The sequence below is a fragment of the Rattus norvegicus genome, chromosome 9 (assembly GCF_021556685.1).
Source record: "Rattus norvegicus strain SHRSP/BbbUtx chromosome 9, alternate assembly SHRSP_T2T, whole genome shotgun sequence".
NCBI lineage: Eukaryota > Metazoa > Chordata > Mammalia > Rodentia > Muridae > Rattus > Rattus norvegicus.
In genome coordinates this window covers 5,395,279-5,415,569 of record NC_141542.1, presented here as the reverse complement: position 1 = coordinate 5,415,569, position 20,291 = coordinate 5,395,279, and the positions used below count along the sequence as shown (strand labels likewise).

At 42.3% G+C, this 20,291-nt stretch overlaps 1 long non-coding RNA gene across 1 annotated transcript in view; it reads left to right on the top strand.

The window, feature by feature from the left end:
* The window catches only part of LOC134480465 (uncharacterized), a 37,688-nt gene extending 28,837 nt beyond the window's left edge, over positions 1 to 8,851 (top strand). The window contains exons 7-8 of the long non-coding RNA XR_015629285.1: positions 154 to 299; positions 8,761 to 8,851. This is a non-coding gene — a long non-coding RNA (uncharacterized LOC134480465). The remainder of the gene's footprint in view (positions 1 to 153; positions 300 to 8,760) is intronic.
* Positions 8,852 to 20,291: the final 11,440 nt, after the last annotated feature.

The window sequence follows — 20,291 nt, the reverse complement described above, 5'->3', positions numbered from 1 at the left end:
CACTGATCGATCACTGAGAAAATGCCTAACAGCCTGAGCTTATGGAGGCCTTTTCCTAAACACGGTTCCCTCCTTGTAGATGGCTCTAGCTCATGCTGACATAAAAACTACCCAGTACAGCAGTGATTATCTCTTTTGTTCTGTGGTCCCCAGAACTTGATGGGTTTGAGTTGGAAGATGCCTTGGATGATCAGAACGATCTAGATGGCCCCAAAAAGCCAAGTACATTCCTGGTTGCTGCCGCCGCAGAGAGCCCTTGGGCAGCACCCCGAGAGCAAACTTGAGCCTCGGGACCACAGGTAAGACCAACTTGTCTGCTGCAAGAGAGCTGCCTGGTGAGATCGGGACACACAGAGGCAGAGTTCATCTAGGACCGGCACATCCTGTGTTTGCCGGAGGTCCCACGCCTGCAGATCCCGGCCCGCAGCAGCTCTCTGCTCCCAGACCCCGTGGGAAAGAGACCTCACCGCCTGGTCAGGTGGGCACTCCTGAGGCTGCAGACCAGAAGAGACCACCAACACTGCCCACCCCTGCCCACATCCCTGGCCCAAGAGGAAACTGTATAAGGCCTCTGGGCTCCCGTGGGGGAGGGCCCAGGAGCGGCAGGACCCCTGCCTGAGACACCGCCGGAACCTGAAGGAAACAGACTGGATAAACAGTTCTCTGCACCCAAATCCCGTGGGAGGGAGAGCTAAACCTTCAGAGAGGCAGACAAGCCTGGGAAACCAGAAGAGACTGCTCTCTGTGCACACATCTCGGATGCCAGAGGAAAACACCAAAGGCCATCTGGAACCCTGGTGCACTGAAGCTCCCGGAAGGGGCGGCACAGGTCTTCCTGGTTGCTGCCGCTGCAGAGAGCCCGTGGGCAGCACCCCACGAGCGAACTTGAGCCTCGGGACCACAGGTAAGACCAACTTTTCTGCTGCAAGAAAGCTGCCTGGTGAACTCAAGACACAGGCCCACAGGAACAGCTGAAGACCTGTAGAGAGGAAAAACTACACGCCCGAAAGCAGAACACTCTGTCCCCATAACTGACTGAAAGAGAGGAAAACAGGTCTACAGCACTCCTGACACACAGGCTTATAGGACAGTCTAGCCACTGTCAGAAATAGCAGAACAAAGTAACACTAGAGATAATCAGATGGCGAGAGGCAAGCGCAGGAACCCAAGCAACAGAAACCAAGACTACATGGCATCATCGGAGCCCAATTCTCCCACCAAAACAAACATGAAATATCCAAACACACCAGAAAAGCAAGATCTAGTTTCAAAATCATATTTGATCATGATGCTGGAGGACTTCAAGACAGACATAAAGAACTCCCTTAGAGAACAAGTAGAAGCCTACAGAGAGGAATCGCAAAAATCCCTGAAAGAATTCCAGGAAAACACAATCAAACAGTTGAAGGAATTAAAAATGGAAATAGAAGCAATCAAGAAAGAACACATGGAAACAACCCTGGGTATAGAAAACCAAAGGAAGAGACAAGGAGCCGTAGATACAAGCATCACCAACCGAATACAAGAGATAGAAGAGAGAATCTCAGGAGCAGAAGATTCCATAGAAATCATTGACTCAACTGTCAAAGATAATGTAAAGCGGAAAAAGCTACTGGTCCAAAACATACAGGAAATCCAGGACTCAATGAGAAGATCAAACCTAAGGATAATAGGTATAGAAGAGAGTGAAGACTCCCAGCTCAAAGGACCAGTAAATATCTTCAACAAAATCATAGAAGAAAACTTCCCTAACCTAAAAAAAGAGATACCCATAGGCATACAAGAAGCCTACAGAACTCTAAATAGATTGGACCAGAAAAGAAACACCTCCCGTCACATAATAGTCAAAACACCAAATGCACAAAATAAAGAAAGAATATTAAAAGCAGTAAGGGAAAAAGGTCAAGTAACATATAAAGGCAGACCTATCAGAATCACACCAGACTTCTCGCCAGAAACTATGAAGGCCAGAAGATCCTGGACTGATGTCATACAGACCCTAAGAGAACACAAATGCCAGCCCAGGTTACTGTATCCTGCAAAACTCTCAATTAACATAGATGGAGAAACCAAGATATTCCATGACAAAACCAAATTTACACAATATCTTTCTACAAATCCAGCACTACAAAGGATAATAAATGGTAAAGCCCAACATAAGGAGGCAAGCTATACCCTAGAAGAAGCAAGAAACTAATCGTCTTGGCAACAAAACAAAGAGAATGAAAGCACACAAACATAACCTCACATCCAAATATGAATATAACAGGAAGCAATAATCACTATTCCTTAATATCTCTCAACATCAATGGCCTCAACTCCCCAAGAAAAAGACATAGATTAACAAACTGGATACGCAACGAGGACCCTGCATTCTGCTGCCTACAGGAAACACACCTCAGAGACAAACACAGACACTACCTCAGAGTGAAAGGCTGGAAAACAACTTTCCAAGCAAATGGTCGGAAGAAGCAAGCTGGAGTAGCCATTCTAATATCAAATAAAATCAATTTTCAACTAAAAGTCATCAAAAAAGATAAGGAAGGACACTTCATATTCATCAAAGGAAAAATCCACCAAGATGAACTCTCAATCCTAAATATCTATGCCCCAAATACAAGGGCACCTACATATGTAAAAGAAACCTTACTAAAGCTCAAAACACACATTGCACCTCACACAATAATAGTGGGAGAAATCAACACCCCACTCTCATCAATGGACAGATCATGGAAACAGAAATTAAACAGAGATGTAGACAGACTAAGAGAAGTCATGAGCCAAATGGACTTAACGGATATTTATAGAGCATTCTATCCTAAAGCAAAAGGATATACCTTCTTCTCAGCTCCTCATGGTACTTTCTCCAAAATTGACCATATAATTGGTCAAAAAATGGGCCTCGACAGGTACAGAAAGATAGAAATAATCCCATGCGTGCTATCAGACCACCACGGCCTAAAACTGGTCTTCAATAACAATCAAGGAAGAATGCCCACATATACTTGGAAATTGAACAATGCTCTACTCAATGATAACCTGGTCAAGGAAGAAATAAAGAAAGAAATTAAAAACTTTTTAGAATTTAATGAAAATAAAGGTACAACATACCCAAACTTATGGGACACAATGAAAGCTGTGCTAAGAGGAAAACTCATAGCGCTGAGTGCCTGCAGAAAGAAACAGGAAAGAGCATATGTCAGCAGCTTGACAGCACACCTAAAAGCTCTAGAACAAAAAGAAGCAAATACACCCAGGAGGAGTAGAAGGCAGGAAATAATCAAACTCAGAGCTGAAATCAACCAAGTAGAAACAAAAAGGACCATAGAAAGAATCAACAGAACCAAAAGTTGGTTCTTTGAGAAAATCAACAAGATAGATAAACCCTTAGCCAGACTAACGAGAGGACACAGAGAGTGCATCCAAATTAACAAAATCAGAAATGAAAAGGGAGACATAACTACAGATTCAGAGGAAATTCAAAAAATCATCAGATCTTACTATAAAAACCTATATTCAACAAAACTTGAAAATCTTCAGGAAATGGACAATTTCCTAGACAGATACCAGGTACCAAAGTTAAATCAGGAACAGATAAACCAGTTAAACAACCCCATAACTCCTAAGGAAATAGAAGCAGTCATTAAAGGTCTTCCAACCAAAAAGAGCCCAGGTCCAGACGGGTTTAGTGCAGAATTCTATCAAACCTTCATAGAAGACCTCATACCAATATTATCCAAACTTTTCCACAAAATTGAAACAGATGGAGCACTACCGAATTCCTTCTATGAAGCCACAATTACTCTTATACCTAAACCACACAAAGACACAACAAAGAAAGAGAACTTCAGACCAATTTCCCTTATGAATATCGACGCAAAAATACTCAATAAAATTCTGGCAAACCGAATCCAAGAGCACATCAAAACAATCATCCACCATGACCAAGTAGGCTTCATCCCAGGCATGCAGGGATGGTTTAATATACGGAAAACCATCAACGTGATCCATTATATAAACAAACTAAAAGAACAAAACCACATGATCATTTCATTAGACGCTGAGAAAGCATTTGACAAAATTCAACACCCCTTCATGATAAAAGTCCTGGAAAGAATAGGAATTCAAGGCCCATACCTGAACATAGTAAAAGCCATATACAGCAAACCAGTTGCTAACATTAAACTAAATGGAGAGAAACTTGAAGCAATCCCACTAAAATCAGGGACTAGACAAGGCTGCCCACTCTCTCCCTACTTATTCAATATAGTTCTTGAAGTTCTAGCCAGAGCAATCAGACAACAAAAGGAGGTCAAGGGGATACAGATCGGAAAAGAAGAAGTCAAAATATCACTATTTGCAGATGATATGATAGTATATTTAAGTGATCCCAAACGTTCCACCAGAGAACTACTAAAGCTGATAGACAACTTCAGCAAAGTGGCTGGGTATAAAATTAACTCAAATAAATCAGTTGCCTTCCTCTATACAAAAGAGAAACAAGCCGAGAAAGAAATTAGGGAAACGACACCCTTCATAATAGACCCAAATAATATAAAGTACCTCGGTGTGACTTTAACAAAGCAAGTAAAAGATCTGTACAATAAGAACTTCAAGACACTGAAGAAGGAAATTGAAGAAGACGTCAGAAGATGGAAAGATCTCCCATGCTCATGGATTGGCAGGATTAATATAGTAAAAATGGCCATTTTACCAAAAGCAATCTACAGATTCAATGCAATCCCCATCAAAATACCAATCCAATTCTTCAAAGAGTTAGACAGAACAATTTGCAAATTCATCTGGAATAACAAAAAACCCAGGATAGCTAAAGCTATCCTCAACAATAAAAGGACTTCAGGGGGAATCACTATCCCTGAACTCAAGCAGTATTACAGAGCAATATGATAAAAACTGCATGGTATTGGTACAGAGACAGACAGATAGACCAATGGAATAGAATTGAAGACCCAGAAATGAACCCACACACTTATGGTCACTTGATTTTTGACAAAGGAGCCAAAACCATCCAATGGAAAAAAGATAGCATTTTCAGCAAATGGTGCTGGTTCAACTGGAGGTCAACATGTAGAAGAATGCAGATCGATCCATGCTTATCACCCTGTGCAAAGCTTAAGTCCAAGTGGATCAAGGACCTCCACATCAAACCAGACACACTCAAACTAATAGAAGAAAAACTAGGGAAGCATCTGGAACACATGGGCACTGGAAAAAATTTCCTAAACAAAACACCAATGGCTTACGCTCTAAGATCAAGAATCGACAAATGGGATCTCATAAAACTGCAAAGCTTCTGTAAGGCAAAGGACACTGTGGTTAGGACAAAACGGCAACCAACAGATTGGGAAAAGATCTTTACCAATCCTACAACAGATAGAGGCCTTATATCGAAAATATACAAAGAACTCAAGAAGTTAGACCGCAGGGAAACAAATAACCCTATTAAAAATGGGGTTCAGAGCTAAACAAAGAATTCACAGCTGAGGAATGCCAAATGGCTGAGAAACACCTAAAGAAATGTTCAACATCGTTAGTCATAAGGGAAATGCAAATCAAAACAACCCTGAGATTTCACCTCACACCAGTGAGAATGGCTATGATCAAAAACTCAGGGGACAACAGATGCTGGCGAGGATGTGGAGAAAGAGGAACACTCCTCCATTGTTGGTGGGATTGCAAACTGGTACAACCATTCTGGAAATCAGTCTGGAGGTTCCTCAGAAAATTGGACATTGAACTGCCTGAGGATCCAGCTATACCTCTCTTGGCCATATACCCAAAAGATGCCCCAACATATAAAAAAGACACATGCTCCACTATGTTCATTGCAGCCTTATTTATAATAACCAGAAGCTGGAAAGAACCCAGATGCCCTTCAACAGAGGAATGGATACAGAAAATGTGGTACATCTACACAATGGAATATTACTCAGCTATCAAAAACAACGACTTTATGAAATTCATAGGCAAATGGTTGGAACTGGAAAATATCATCCTGAGTGAGCTAACCCAATCATAGAAAGACATACATGGTATGCATTCATTGATAAGTGCCTATTAGCCCAAATGCTTGAATTACCCTAGATACCTAGAACAAATGAAACTCAAGACGGATGATCAAAATGTGAATGCTTCACTCCTTCTTTAAAAGGGGAACAAGAATACCCTTGGCAGGGAAGAGAGAGGCAAAGATTAAAACAGAGACTGAAGGAACACCCATTCAGAGCCTGCCCCACATGTGGCCCATACATATACAGCCACCCAATTAGACAAGATGGATGAAGCAAAGAAGTGCAGACCGACAGGAGCCGGATGTAGATCGCTCCTGAGAGACACAGCCAGAATACAGCAAATACAGAGGCGAATGCCAGCAGCAAACCACTGAACTGAGAATAGGTTCCCCGTTGAAGGAATCAGAGAAAGAACTGGAAGATCTTGAAGGGGCTCGAGACCCCATATGTACAACAATGCTAAGCAACCAGAGCTTCCAGGGACTAAGCCACTACCTAAAGACTATACATGGACTGACCCTGGACTCTGACCTCATAGGTAGCAATGAATATCCTAGTAAGAGCACCAGTGGAAGGAGAAGCCCTGGGTCCTGCTAAGACTGAACCCCCAGTGAACTAGACTGTTGGGGGGAGGGCGGCAATGGGGGGAGGCTTGGGAGGGGAACACCCATAAGGAAGGGGAGGGGAGGGGGATGTTTTCCCGGATACCGGGAAAGGGAATAACACTCGAAATGTATATAAGAAATACTCAAGTTAATAATAAAAAAAAAAAGCCAAGGACAGGAGGAGGAGGTAAGTTCTAGATGCTCAACATCACAGGCCAGTGCTATAGTTCCTGGTATGGTTTGTCTTATACCTGCAATGGCATTCTGATAGGTCCAGAGTACTGTAGATTTGGGCCAGATATGGGCCACGTCGAGTTGCAGGAGAACCCCACAACAGTAGTACTGATGTATTTTGGTCTTGGGATTCTCCGAATTATTGGGAATCTCAATAACTATTGTCTGTGTGTGTCATATCTACCTCTGTTTATCATCTATATATTTAATTTTTTAAAAAAATCAGTATTGTTCATATAAAATGATAATACTAAACCAATACATATTAACATAAATAGCACATTGTATGAGTCTGTGTGTCGAGAGAAAAACAATTTGTCAGAGAGTTGCATTATTTTATACTTCTTAGAAGTTTCTAGAATGTCAATCTTGCTAGGAGATACCTGGATTCTCATATTGAGATATGCAGCTTGAAAGCTGTCCTCTGACCTACACACACTCATACACACACACACACACACACACACACACACACACACACACACAAACACACACACTTAAATACAATTAAATTCAAAAGGGTTTAAAACAGACATATAAATGAATAATACATTTTAAAAAGTGTTTAGTACCTTTCCTCACTTAGTTCTCTTTTCATTACTTTTCTGGTTGCCCTGACCAAGTACCTAGCAAGCGAAGAGAAGAGGAAGGATTCTTTCAGCTTATCATTTTAGAAGCGATGAGGCCCCGATATGACTCTGCTGCTCGAGTTGTATCTACACACAGGAAGCAGAGAGACGGAGACAGGAAGTGGGCTAGTAAAACCCAGATGTCACCTTCCAGTGATGTATTTCCAAAAGTATGCCTCAAGAGTCCCAGCACATGAGCCTATAGGGACATTTCACGTTTGAACTACAACACCCGTTCAATGGACTTGTGCCCATTTGTAGTTTTCTAGCATTGCAGGTTAGTCTTTGGAAAACCTTGTTCTCTTATGGTTTATAAAAGTTCAGTGTAATGCTGCGTGCTATAATAAAAAAAATCTAACTTGCTGCTAACACCACCCATACCACTGGAAAAGACTCACGGTAGCTTACAAAGGCTTCACCCGAAATCTTGTCGACAAGCACCATCAGTGGCTGACCTGGACTGACGGATTCATTTCATTCAGTTTTAAGAAATGCTTCCCAAGTCATCCAGTTGGTACGACATTCATTCTGCCCAGCAAAAGTGGTCTCATGACACAAAGCAGACAAAGCCAAGTAAGAGAAGGAACAGTGATGCCAGGGGCTTAGCAAATCACCCCTCTGTCCTCTGGAATACAGCGGGACGGCTTTAAGCACACTTTGCACACAGAGCATAGGACATTCAGGAAGATGTGTACTTAATCACTGAACTATGGTTAATAATGATTCTGCTTCTTGTATTAGTCATCTGTGATTGTGTTGCAGATCGTGAGAAAGTTGAGACTTATTTTTGCAGAAAGGCATTAATCTCCTTGGTTCAGTTAAGAAGCAGAGTCTTCTATAGAGTCAGAGCCTCAGAGAGCTGCCATCGAGGCAGGGGGATGGTATCTCATCTGAACTTAATTATAGGATTGTATTTCTTCTCTCTGTGGTCACACAAAACACTCAAGATGATTGGACGTTCTACAGAACATATACATCGGCAATGAGCTGTCTGAGGGGCCGGTTGAAATTTTGCCTACCCCCTTTCTTCCTTGTTCATTTCCCTCAACCTCCTTCCCTTCCCTCTCTTCCTCCCCCTCCCCATCGATCCTTAGTGTGAGCACAAGGTGTGGTTCTGAGACCTTACATCTGCTGCACCACTGAACCACACTCTCAGTTCCATGAAGAACACTCACGTGTCATGGACAACTTTGACTAATCCAAATATTTGCTGCTGAGGTTTTTTTCTTTTGGCCACTGCAATGTGTGGTTTTTCTGTAGGTTGGTCAGAGAAGGATCTCGAAGATATCTTGGGAGGCGGGGGATACAAACCTGACAAGAATAAAGGTAGGAATGTTGCTTTGTCTGGCAACACATGGATTCTCCTTAAAATGCTAACCATCCGGCCGCCAGGTAAACATGTCACTCTCAGCCTCTGGCAAATCAGGCTTCGACATGTGCACCTGTCATGTGCAGTGGGCTCTCATTCTTGTGGGTGGGGGCTCATTTGTGAGCCATCCTGGGATGCTACTCATTTGCTCTGTTGCTCTTTAAGCCTGAGCTGGTGTCCCCACTACCTAGGTGCACCTCATAAGCCAGTTTTCCATGCAGTGTGAGGGTTCAAACTTAACATGGCACACATTTTAAAGAAGCCCCTAGCAAATCAGATGTTTACAAAATTCCTTTGGATTCCATTTCCCCTTCCCAGGAAGATTCACACTTCCCTCCTATTGGATCCCAGGAAGTGGAAACTCTCCTTGGGGTGTATCGTGTGAGCGAAGAAACTATTTTCAATTAAAAAGACAAAAAGTTGGGGGAGGGAAAGGGGAGGGAATGGGCGCTGATGGACAGGAAGGCGGGAAGGGGAATAACATCTGAAATGTAAGTAAAGAAATATATCTAATAAAAAATTAAAAAAAGAAAAGTTAATACAAAAAGCAATTTATAAAAAATATCTAATGAAAAATTTAAAAAAAAAGAAAGACAAAAAGTCCCACATCATTCCTTTCTGGGTCCGAGCCCCAGGTCCTGTTTATCAGCTGATAGACTCCATTCTTACCTTAAAGATCATGGGAGCTTTGCTACTTTGCAACAGAATTTCAAGGTAGCCATCCCTGAGGTTTAACTGTGTTTAAATGTGTAGGAAAATTAAACCACAGGATCAGACTGTCTAGAGGTTTCAATCCAGTCTGACACACAAAACCAAACACAAAACAAAAACAACCAACTGAAAAAAAAAGCCCTTAATATTAAAAAAATAATGTAGCACTGGTTCAGGAAAACTACGGAATCTTCATCCAGCCTCGTCCAAGGAGCCTCCATTGTAGAACCATAGAGCTGGTTGTTCTAAATGGAAAGTTGTTATCTGTGAAATAAAGTCACCTATTGACATTTTGGAAATTATGTTAGATCTCATTTTGTGTGTGTGTGTGTGTGTGTGTGTGTGTGTGTGTGTGTATGCGTGTGTGTGTATATGTCTGTGTGTCTGTGTGTGTGTGTCTATGTCTGTGTGTGTGCCTATGTGTGTATGTGTATGTCTGTGTGTCTGTGTGTGTGCCTGTGTGTATCTATGTGTATGTGTGCCTGTGTGTGTATGTGTGTCTTTGTGTGTGTGTGTGTGTGTGTGTGCATGTGTGTGTGTGTGTGTATGTCTGTGTGTCTGTGTGTCTATGTCTGTGTGTGTGTCTATGTGTGTGTGTGTATGTCTGTGTGTCTGTGTGTGTGTGCCTGTGTGTATCTATGTGTGTGTGTGCCCGTGTGTGTGTGTGTGTGTGTGTGCCTGTGTGTATCTATGTGCATGTGTGCCTGTGTGTGTATGTGTGTCTTTGTGTGCATGTGTGCCTGTGTGTATCTATGTGTGTGTGTGCCTGTGTGTGTGTGTATGTCTGTGTGTCTGTGTGTGTGTGTGCCTGTGTGTATCTATGTGCATGTGTGCCTGTGTGTGTATGTGTGTCTTTGTGTGTGTATGTGTGTCTGTGTGTGTGTGTGCCTGTGTGTATCTATGGGTATGTGTGCCTGTGTGTGCATGTGTGCCTGTGTGTGTATGTGTGTCTTTGTGTGTGTGTGTGTCTTTGTGTGTGTGTGTGTGTGTGTGTGTGTGTGTGAAATTTTATCACATGTGTAGATTTCAATAGCCCTTAACACAACCAGGGAGAGATTATCATAAAATCTCTTCTGCATGCTGCCCCTTGAACAGTCATGTCCTTCCCAAGCCTCATGTTTGCAGTTTCCACAGCTGTTCATGACTGAAACCTTTCTTCACACATCTGTCAGATGGGATCGTAAGCTTGGATGGGGTGAGATGTCTGAGGCTTGTGTGGTGAAGTACGTTCCTGTTGGAACCCATAGGTGTCATATGCCACAGTTGTGACCTTTCACATAATCACTTTTGACAAGATGTTGGAATGTTGTGGTGTTTGAAACCCTTTGTTTAGTATTTCAAGTTATGATGGAGAAATTGTAGCAGGGTCCGAAGAATTCAAGCTTTGAGTCCATCAAGACCCCTCTTTCCGAGTCCAGGCTGAAGTTGAGCATTTGCTTCGTTCTTGCAAGCAATATGCCTTGCATATGGGAACAGTGTTCTGTTGCTTAAAATGCCCCACAGTCATGTTTGTCCCCAGAAACACCTTTCCAGATGGTGTCATCTCGAGGAAAAAGCCGTAAAAGCCTCTAAGTTAAACTTCCAGGGGTCAGGAGGACACGGAGCATTTAAAGGGTGACAATTGGTATTTCCAGACGGGGAGAGAAGGGCAGGGGTTACCTCTGTAAGCAAGCGTGCATGGGAACGAAAGCCTGAGTGACAGGCCGGGGGCTTCAATTCATTAAATGTACTGGTTTTAGAAAGGAAGAGGTGTCTGGAAATTCTTTAATTGGGCTCACGTTGGAGCTCATCTTGTAAAGAATAATTAATTGTTGGCTACAGTTACTCCCTCCGTCACCCATCACTGTAGGTGTCAGAAAAGAAGATCAAAGGGGACATGGGAACACGGGTGACATTCACAGACACCGTCCCTTCCACCGAAAACCAAGGTCATGATGGGGAGCGAAGGGGAAGCATCATATAATTTCCATACATTATAAACTCGATTAGCAAACTTCCTCGACTCGAGTCTTTACGACGTAGCTTCAGTCGTTCTGGCGTGGATCTGTCAAGTAATATGTTATCCATTGTGTATTTTTTCCTTAAGACAACATTGTTGACACACTGCGAGTGTGTACCTGAGTCCTCGAGCATTTCTTGAAGTGAGTGGCTTGCAAACCCTCCATTCTTCCTCCTCCTTTGACCTTTCAGGACTCACACTGTTGCCATTTTTTGCAAATGGCCTTGTTCTTTTCGTAGTGTGGATGAGAGAAGGTCCAAAGAGGTTTCTTTGGAGTCGTTTCCACAATATTTCTGGCTTTAATGTGGGGAAATACTGTTCTATGGAGAGGAGACACATCGGACACCCACAGTCGCTCCAACAGATCAGGGAGTGCAACATGAACATAGGGAAGTTGTTTGGCTGCTCTTCATGTACAACATTAGATGTTTTGATGTAGATAACAGCACATTACCTACAGAGTAGTCTCAGTTTTGTGGTAGGAAATGGATGAACATGGCTGTGAGAGATTTTGCAGCTGCAGGAATACTATATTTCCTGGTCGTTAGCCCAGATAGTACATTTTGGAGTAATTTTTCTGTTTGCTTCTATTTAGCAATTATAAGTTTTTTTGCAGCAATATTTTCCTCTTTTTATTACTTTTTTTTAGTAATTATAAGTTTTTTACAGCAATATTTTCCCCCTTTTTATTACTTTTTTTCTGTTCTTATTACTTTTTTTTTTTTCGGCAGGGTTTTGTTTTACAGCCCCAGCTTGCCTGGATGTCACGAGCTTTCTGACTTAGCTCTCTAGGTTCAAGGGTGGCGCCACCTGGCGTGGCTTTATTTGTTGACTTTAAAAACACCGTACCTCTCTTGCTATTTTTTGAGACAATAAAAGCACATTTTAAAAATATTTAAAAGCCCTTGCTGTTTCTTGCTGGAAGCCTGGGACACTCACAACGTCCCCAGCAGTTGTCGACATAATCACTCCACCATCCCATGATTCTCTGTGTCCTTGACAACCAGATGTGTCAGGCACTCGATGGGAGCCACAAGCTAGGTGGCCATCAGAGAGGGGCAGACTCCCGCCTCATGCCCCTGCCTCTCCCAGCAAGTGGCTCCACAGGACTCGAGGCTGGCGTGTGTGTGTGTGTGTGTGTGTGTGTGTGTGTGTGTGCGCGCATTGTTGTCCTTGTTTCGGAGCTGCTGAAAGTCTGACACTTCTGTTAACAGCAGAGCTTATTCATAATTTCTCAACCCATTGTCTTTCCCTATAAGAATAATAATTAATAATTAATAGTAATACTAATAAAGAAAAGATGTTTATTTACCTCCAAGTTCTGGGAGCCGGGTGACCAAGATGGGTGGCTATATCTGGTGAAGGACTCACGTTGCACCCTAACATGGCAGAAAAACAAAAGGGCAAATGAGCACAGATCCAAAAGAGAACACAGCCTGCTCTTGTGGCACCAAACAGAAGCATCACACTTTTTACCGCAAGTTTTCGTGGGGACAAGATTTATTCAAACCACTGAGCACAACTTCCTCACTGAAGTAATTCCTCTTATTCTATGGGGTCCATCCAAGTAAAGGTGGTTGCTATAGCGACAGTGTCCCTGTAACCTCAGTTGGGCAAGCATCATAGTTTTGTAATCTTTGCATTCAATCAGAACAGGGCATTTGTCCTGGTCACAGTTTTATGTCTTTGAATATATGTGTTTTTAGAAAGTCGGTATACATCGTGATCTCATGTTCATGCCCTTGTCCCAGTTTCTCCTCATTGTTTTATAATAATTTATATCACCGAGCCCTATTCCATATATCACCAAACATTTTACTTTGCTATTTTTCAGTGGATGGACTGCCAGACCGAAGGCTGTCATGAAAGAACTGTGCTGCTGTGAACATCTGTATATGGGCGTATAGAAGATTTCACACAGGCATAGTTTTTAACTGTCTTGAGTACATGTGGGCATTGGCATCCGCTCAGCATCTGCTAGGGCCTCTGTGCTGGGTCCAGACATGGCTCCGTTTCACTTGTGGGTGCCCCTTTAATACCCGAACAATATATTATATATTGTCTCTTTACTAATCTCACTGCACTTGCCCAAAATTCTCCTCCTGAGACTTAACCAGAGAACAAAGTCTCTGCTGGGATTTTCTGAGACTTCCTTTGTCGCTGCAATGAATCTGAGTCTTCACCTTAGCCTCTTCAGACAGACTCTTCAGACAGGGGCAAAAAGCAGCCACATTCTTCACCAAAACACCACAAAAACAACCTCCAGGCCACACACTGAAATTCTTCTCCCCTGAAGCCTCCTGGGCCGGGTCTATGCAGTTAAATTCACTCACAGCCACAAAGTCTTCCTGCCAGGATGGCTCACTGGGCCCCACTCAAACCATTTCGTGGCTTTCCAAATCCAAAGTCCCAAAATTCACGTTCTTCCAAACAAAAGTATGGCCAGGCCTATCAGTAATACCTAGGCCTTGGTATCAACTTCTGACTTACTTAGGGTTTTACTGCTGCAGACAGAGAGAGTGACCAAGGCAGCTCTCACAGGGACAACATGTGACTGGGGCTGGCTTACAGGGTCAGAAGTTACCTGAGTGCCCCTGAGGGCTTCAACTGATGATAAAGAGTTGCCATAGCCAATGGCTGAGCAGAAAGACAGAAAGACAGGTCATGGGGTTGGGAGAGAGGAGAGGATGAAGAGAGTCACCATGATCCAGAGTTAGAAGGATCAGATTTAAGAGCTACAGGAGAGAAAGCAGCCTATGATGTAGGTAGAAGGGAATAGGACCCTATTGGGGGAGTGGGGTGTTTCCCAGAAGGTAACAGGGCAGCAAAGATAAAACATAGATTTAAAGGTGTGAAACCTGGGATGCTGAGTGGAAGGGAGATGTATGGTAGCTGTCAGGAGAATTAGAAATGTGTCTTTCATTCTCAAAACCAGAAAACTCTTGGGCAGGTGCCATGACTGTACTAAGGAGCCAAAGTTGTTTAATTAATTCACTGCTACAGTCTGGTACATTGAGGTCCCAATTGAGTGTCGCATTACCCTGGACACAGGTTACACAGCCCAGTCAGCCAATGCACAGTTTATTCAGTTTCAACTTCTTTTAAATGCAAAGCAGGATAAAAGTTTCCCACCGTTTCTAGTTCTCACCAGCTGCTATTTCTCTAGGAATAGCACATCTTGTATCAAAGTGACCCAAACCTCCTTGGAGACTGAGAAATCTGCCAGCAGTCCAACTCTTAGACGTGTTAGAGGTGCTGCTGTCTAATTAAGCTATAAACAAAGTTACTTTCTCATGAGAAAATGACCATTGAAGTCCACGTCCTCAGGTTCTCAGCTTATTTGGCAGACAGAGCACCAGGATCCTCTGCTTGAGGAAGTTGCCTCCTCTGTATCTCAGTGTGCTGAGAGTGACCGAACCATCCTAGGGTGCCCTGCAGCTGGCAAGCTAGGAGCAGTCTCCTCATGACATTTCTCTAAATTAAAGAAAAATAGTGTCAACCCTAATCCCTAGAGAATGGCTAAGCAGACAGAGGGATCTGTGGCCCTGAATAGCCAGAGAAATGCTGCCCTCTGTGGATTGGCTGCCTACCTTTGGGCTATCACAGGCAAGGGAAAACTCTCAATATTTGCACCAGATCCAGTCTTTTCCAATAGTTTGGCCTGTGCCCTAATTAACTTAAAAACACTTAATAATTTTAGTATTAATAATTTATTCCACATTTCAGCTACATAATCCAGTCTGGGCCTAAAATGGGAAAAATGAAAGGAAGTAAATTCTTAGTAATCTCAGATGTAAGAGTCAGGGATTTTGGAGAATTATACTTTGTTGTATAATTAAACCTTCAAGAAGTTCCTCTTAAACCTTGAGTGTAACCAAGCAAGACTGAGCCAGAAAGCAACATTCTGGTTCACTTTTATACTAGACTCAAGGACAGTCATATACATACACACATCAATCACATACACATAATACATACACACATCAATCACATACACATAATACATACACACATCAATCACAGACATTTTCTTCTGTCCTCTCCTGCTTACATGGAAAGCAATGGAGCCAGAAACTCAGATGATAAACTTCAGTCCAAACACAAGAAGCCAATTAAAATAACAACAACAATAGAGAAACCTGGTTTGATGGCACACACTTCTGCTGGGGGGACAGAGACTTCATATCCTCCCTACCCAGCTAGCCGGGCTGGGTATTAAGACAGATTAATATTCCTAGTCAAATGAAAACTCCCATTTTATAAAAACTGGTGGATGGCACCTGAAGAGTAAACCCCAAGGTTGTCCTCTGCCCTGCACACATGCAAGCTCACATATGCAGAGCCACAGGACCACATGAGCCTGTAAAAGGTTTTTCATGAGCCAGGAAGATAGCTCAATGGGTAAAGGTTCTTGTGTGGCCAAGCCTGACATAATCAGTTCAATACCTGGGACCTACCCAGAAACCTGACTCCTACCAGATGGCCCTGACCTCCATGCTTTGAGGTTTGGTCTGTTGCTCTGTAATGTAATGCTAACTGCAGGCCTCCACGGCCTGATTGTCCCAGAGACAAGAGTCCACATGTAGACCCAAGTGAACTTATGTCCTCAAATTATTTCTGATAATACGTAATACGTAATACGTAAACTTGTGTCCCGAAATTATTTCTGATAAGTGAATAAGGATTCCAACAGTCAACAGCTGGGCACAGGCAGGGTTTAGCATCCCGGGACTTCAGGCATCCAAGAAGAACCATGAGTAATAAAGAAGGTGAAGGGAGGAGGAAGCCGCCATGGGTCAGGTGGGTTGGCTAATTGGAGTTAAGAGCAGCCCAGATGAAACACAGCAAATTATATAGTGGGATTATTATCAGGGAAACAGACATAACAGCCAGAGGGTCCATGGCTGCCTGTGCTGATTAAGGCTTAATGTAAATATGAACCTTGTGGGTGTCTTTTATCTGGGAACTAAGTGGTCAGAGGCAGGGGAGAAAACCTGGGTTGGGATTAAATAATTTCTACCACATCTACACTCACAATTCCTGCCCCTCTACACACACACACACACACACACACACACACACACACACACACACACACAAATAAATGTAATTTTAAAAAGGGGGATAAGGAACTTGTCATCAACCATGGAGATCCAAGTTCTATTACTAAAACCCATGTGGTAGGAGGATGACCTCCTCACTCATTGTCCTCTGACCTCCATAAATGCACACTAACACATATGTGCATATGCACACAGAATATGATAATGTATCAATTAACGGATTAATAAATTAATTAAAAGTTTTTCAAATCATCTGGTCTTGGCCCCCGCTCACTTCTGTCTTTGGTTTACACAGCTCACTTCCCCACATCTGCCTCTCCTTCTCGCATGCCTTTCATGCTTGCATGTGTGTTTCTCCTCTCTTAGTGTCCATGTTTAAATCTATATTCACTTGTTTATAAACTACAGATCTGGTGGCTAGACACATGGTTTCCTGGTTTAAAGAACTTGCTGTGTGATCATAAGGCTTGGAGTCCAAATCCCATCATCCTGCAAACACCAGCCACTACATCTGCCAGGAATCAGACAACATCCTCTTGGGCAGAAATAATGAAATATTGCCAGTAATTTGGAGGAACACACACTTACAAATATATGGCAAAAATGCAGAATTTGTCCTTTTAAAATGTAGCTCACAAAAGTGTTAGGACCTGGGTTATGAATCAAAGGGAAGTAAAAATTCTGGTTCCTTTTATACCATGTGAGCCAACCAAGTATTGTTATCTCTGTAAACCTGTTCCTTTGTCTGTACGCCAAATTTAAATAGTGCTTTGGGATATTAAATGGGAAACCACTTAGCAAAGAGTTCTGGAGCATAGTGCATACTATGGAATTCACCAATTATTATTAAGTTTTGGAACAAATGTTAAAAAACAAGTAGCGTTTCATGTTCATTTTTAAGTGTCAGGCACAAGGCTCACAATCCTATGATATAAGGTTGAGACTAAAAGGAATTACAAAACATTATTTGCCAAGGACAAATGCTAAGTAAAAATATGCTCCAACTTGAGAACCAAAATACAAGGAAAGCTCCTTGTACAAAATGGTAGAAAACATCACACTAAAGATAATAAGACACCTCTCCTTCCTGAACACTACAAGAAACAGAATTCCCTGAGATCTTCTAGGGTTTTCCTGTCTGGATAAAGGAAGCCCCAGTAAGTTCTCTTGTCACCACAATCGTATTCCAGTAGAACATCAAAGCAAAACCTAGGAAAGGCATCTGTAGCTTTCCCATTTTCAGCAATTCATTTTTATTTCATTCTAGACTTACCGATAAACTACTTAGAAAGGCAATCAAATTTTGGTAGGCAGCAAAATTTCACTCAAAAAATAAATAAAAATGAATTCTATTTTAACTTTTGACAACAATGAAAAGTGTCAGAGAACAAGAAACGGTAACACATCTTTAATCCCAGCACTCTGGAGACAGAGGTAGGTAGGCAGATCACTTGACTTTGAAACCAGGCTGATCTATAGGCTATTCAGGAAAAGTTTGTGCATCACTGAAAAGAATCCAGCCTCCAACAAAAGAGGAGAGAGAGAGAGAGAGAGAGAGAGAGAGAGAGAGAGAGAGAGAGAGAGAGAGAGAGAGGAAGAACCGATTTTATTAAAAAGTTTGGATTATCTGTTTATGTTTCTTTGCTTGGGGACTGGAGTGCGGAGGGTTTTCTAGCAAAATAAAGCAAGCAGAATTTACGTATGAAGCCTGCAGGCTCATTTCCCACAGCAGTACTATCCACCCCACTGCTAAACTCTGCAGAGTGGGTATGATGGAGTGAGTATGAAACTTCTCTAGTTTTCCTTCAAGCTGTAAACTGCAGGCCAGTAGCATCCTCAACGCTGCCTCCCAAAGTGGCATCTCCATTTTATACCATCTCATCCCATGTGGTTGGGGGACTGAGAAAGATATGCAGGCTCTGATGTTGTTTCCCCTGTGTTTACTTTCCAAATGCTTTTATATCCTTTCTGTTTTCATGTTCCCCTTATAACAAAAGCCTCTGTGGCACTATTTCTATGTAATTGTCTCTAGCTTGTCACTACATGAGTACATGGTGTCCAGACTCTGCTGACTTTAATAGATACCAGAGAACATTCGAGATCCACACCCCAGACCCCTCTGGCTTTATCTTGCTAGTCTCCACCCCAACTCAGTAGTGCATCGTGAGAGGATTCTCAGAGAGGTGTGTGGACAGTCTAGTTTCTGATGAACAAGCTCTATCTACATCACTTCCTCAATGACAACCCCTCAAACCCTAGGATATGCATCCTAGTAATGTGAGGCAGCCAGTATGAAGCCCCTGACTTTTGCTTAGGGCAAACATTTAAGCAGGGCATACCCTGATCTCAGGTGCAGGGAAGTTTGTCTACCTGACAGGTGGCTTATGGAGGTGAATAATCCCTACTTAAAGGTGGACTTGTCACAAGAAAGAGACCAGAGCTGAGTCTTACATTCTTAGAACTTCATTATCTTATCAATTACACTTCTGGGCTGCGTGCTTTCAGTCGCCACATATTCAAGTCACCAGTTTTGTCTGTTTATTTGTTTGTTTGTTTCCAGTATTGGACAGAGAGAGGTAGCAGTGTTCTGTGTTTCAGACATATGACTGGATGGTTGCCTCTCTGTCTCTACTTCTGCAGTTAGACCATCAGGCTGGCTTAGTAAATTGGAATCCTCATTTTGTAGTTCAAAAGTGATTTTTTCCCACTTCTAATTGTAGCATCAGCATCTCAGTACAAGTTTAGTTTATACATAATCTAGGATTTCTTAACAGAAAATATATTGATACCCTCAGCTTTAGAACTGAGACATAAAGCTTGGCTAATTTTCAGTTCCTGTTCTTGAGGCCATTGTATTTGGGGAACATCATGTGATTAGTAATTGCACGTCAACTTGGTCAGGCATGGGATGGCCAGGAGCTGACTAAATAGTATGTCTTACCATATCTGGAAGAGTGTTCTAAAGAGCTTAGCATCCACACTGGTGGACTAAAGGACATAACTGCTCCTGTGTGTGTGTGTGTGTGTGTGTGTGTGTGTGTGTGTGTGTGTGACATCTGGCCAGTTGCTGACTGAATAGAAAGAGGAATATAGGTGAAGGTTGATTCCTAGCTTGATTTGGGGTATTGATCTGTCAGTGACATTTTTAATTCTTAGGCTGTCAGGCTGACTAGATCTCAACTGTGAGCTCTACTGTTTTGAGATTTCTTTCAAACATAACACTGGCTTTACAAGTAGACACACATAGAGAGCCACATGTAAGTCAAGGGCTGGAATACAGACTGAGAAAACTGTTCCTAGGCAGTTTTGTAGTTTGAGTGTGAAATACACTATTGAAAAAAACATTGTGCATCATATGACTGTGTATACAGAACACACATACAGAGAGAGACATATACAATTGGTTCTATTTCTTTCATTTCTTTGAAGAACTCTGACTAATACTTAGTACTTGAAATCTGAAATTCATAGTTTTCTTTATGGATCTGTAAGTCAGAGGCTTTGGAAGGCAAGTTACTTGCTGTAGGTCATTCTTCAAAGGAAGGCAAAGATAAACATGAAGGAAAGGAGAACGTCATGGAGGATGTTAACACTGGGCTTGCGTAGTTCCATTGGCAGGACTCGTGTCTTTCAAAACACTCAGTCTTTA